At 38.4% G+C, this 2,352-nt stretch overlaps 1 long non-coding RNA gene across 1 annotated transcript; it reads left to right on the forward strand.

Annotated features, from left to right (window-relative positions):
- The first annotated feature begins 429 nt into the window (after nucleotides 1–429).
- On the forward strand, nucleotides 430–2,301 carry LOC145487642 (uncharacterized). The gene is made up of 3 exons (XR_014049434.1): nucleotides 430–531; nucleotides 1,408–1,548; nucleotides 1,994–2,301. It is a non-coding gene; the product is annotated as an uncharacterized LOC145487642 (long non-coding RNA).
- The last annotated feature ends 51 nt before the right edge of the window (nucleotides 2,302–2,352 follow it).

Genomic DNA, 2,352 nt, shown 5'->3' on the forward strand with positions numbered 1-2,352 from the left:
TGCTATATCATGTTGAAACTGCTTTCCATGAATGGCGTACCTCTAATCTCACGTAAAAAGCATTTGAAGATTTTCGAAAATCGCCACATGAGGGATTCGCTTTGACTATGAGTTGCTAGGTTTATGCATATCAGAACCATATAATGCTTATGCAAATGCAGAGGTTGTGTTTTTGGGATCTCAGACAAAAGCCCTCATTATACTAGACCATATGACGTGGCCATTTCTTCGTAAACTGTAATATATTTGTACACAGAAAATCAACCTTGTTTAAAGGAAAAAAGCTATAAATAGGGTAATCTTACCCAAAGAAGCCTATGGAACTTGAAGGCTATTTAAATAAACCATTTCTCCCACCAAGCTAATATAACTTACCTAGGGAGCACATAAACACGCAACTCCAGTTTGCTCTTTCCACAGTCCACGGTTCTTTTTATGCTGTTGCTGACAAGCTAGAAACTCAAATACTGTTCACCATGAGACTTTGGCTCGTCATTGCTGTCGTGTTGGTAATCATTCAGTGTCAGAAAGGTTAGTTGTAGTAACTTTTAAGTTAAGTGGCTTATTTAAACTGACATTTAAATCAGTCTTAGACTGGCGAATTGATAATACGTCTTTTCTACCAAACCCTTGCTCGGAATTAACCAGAAACGTGATAAAACTAAAGAAAAATCACACGTGTCCAATTTGTCTCTCGTAGCAGTCTGATGATAAGTAGCCTAGAAAAACAACTGATCGAAGGAAATGGTGCAGTTTAGAACAAGCAAAAATGTTGGGTGAAAATGGTGAACACACTTTGTGCTAAAGGCGGAAACCCTTTCTTCATTCATGTTGAAACAAGAACGAGATTCGATAATAGTTGGTTATTTCCTGTGAGATAAGTGACACAAAAGCATATTTTGAACAAAATCTCCTCAACTTCCCGAAGCGGAAGATTTCATTACAAGCTAGTACAGGATTGCTCGGGGAATTAGAAAGATTCCGAAAGTTACGGTTTCTCCTTTCGGATTAGGCAATCGTGACACGCATTTGATAAAATGACATGCCAAGCAACTGATACTGTTCGTAACAACGAACAAAATCTAATAAGAAACTCAGCACTCTAAGGCGTTTTGTTTTCTAAGGCGGAAAACACTTTTCAACCCCTCAGCTCAGTGACAACCAAAACGATATCCACTTGGTGTGTCATACGTAGTAACGCGAAAAGAATATTTTTACTTGAATTAATTATACTCAAAGCTGAAGGAAGCTGCTTTCTACAAATTCAGAAGATCGACAGTATCTTTTACAAGAGTGGGGAAATTTGTGAAAAATAAACGTACATGATTTATTTACTTCAAGTGTAAGACCAGAAGAGAGAATCTCAGTTTTCGACCAGATCTTTTTTATTGCGTCTTTATTTTTCAGTGCTAAGCTGTGGTGGCGGAGGTAGCGGTGGCGGCGGCGATGGCGGCGCTGGTGGAGGTGGTGGTGGTGGGGAAGGCGGTGGTGGCGGTGGTGGAGGCGGAGGAGATGGCGGCGCCGGTGGTAGTAGACCCCGTGTTGTTGGTAAGAAGTCTCTTACAATTAATTTCTCCATTTTAAGTGAAGCAAACTGAGAATAATTTACTAGAGAAGAAACGCGTCCCTTTCTTGCAATAGAACAGTAAAATATATCAAGACAATAAAAAACCTGTCAATACATTTAAGTAAATCATTTGGAATAGTTGAAATACTTTCAACGGTGTTGAAGTGATATGGCTTAAAAATCATTTTTTCACTCGTCTTTCTCTTAAAAGACCAATTGCTTCCTTTATGATTCTCGTCTTCCTAATAAAAACGATAAATACATTTAAGACTGATTGTCTTCGTTCAGGTTTTACCTTTATTCAAGAATGGGAAATTTGAGTACTCCTAGCTGAGTTTTTAGATTTTTCAAAACCATCCCAAGAAAGATAATCTCAGCCCACGAGAGGGGCCTTTTATCATGTTATTTTGTTATTTTGTTTTTTAGTGCCAACCATCCCTGAAGGAAGTGGTAGAGACGGTGACGGTGACGATGACAAATGATAACCGAGCAAGATTAAAAATCAAGCCCTTACCGTCTTTATTTTGAGAATTAAGCAATGCATGTACACGAACTTCAATTTTATATAATAATCGTAGTGGTAGACTTACAAAGTACTGTAAAACAGCAATAAAAGTTACACCGATGTGAACGGCCTGTTGTCGTAGCACATTTCCTTGTTCTGAGCCGAAGAAAACATGCGACCCACCGACTCTTGGTTGACTCCTTTACTAAAGATGAATTAAAATCTTAATGAACAGCTTTGTAACATGTTAACCTGTAGAAATTTGAGAGGCTTGCGGAAT

This window comes from Orbicella franksi, chromosome 1, assembly GCF_964199315.1.
Source record: "Orbicella franksi chromosome 1, jaOrbFran1.1, whole genome shotgun sequence".
Lineage (NCBI taxonomy): Eukaryota > Metazoa > Cnidaria > Anthozoa > Scleractinia > Merulinidae > Orbicella > Orbicella franksi.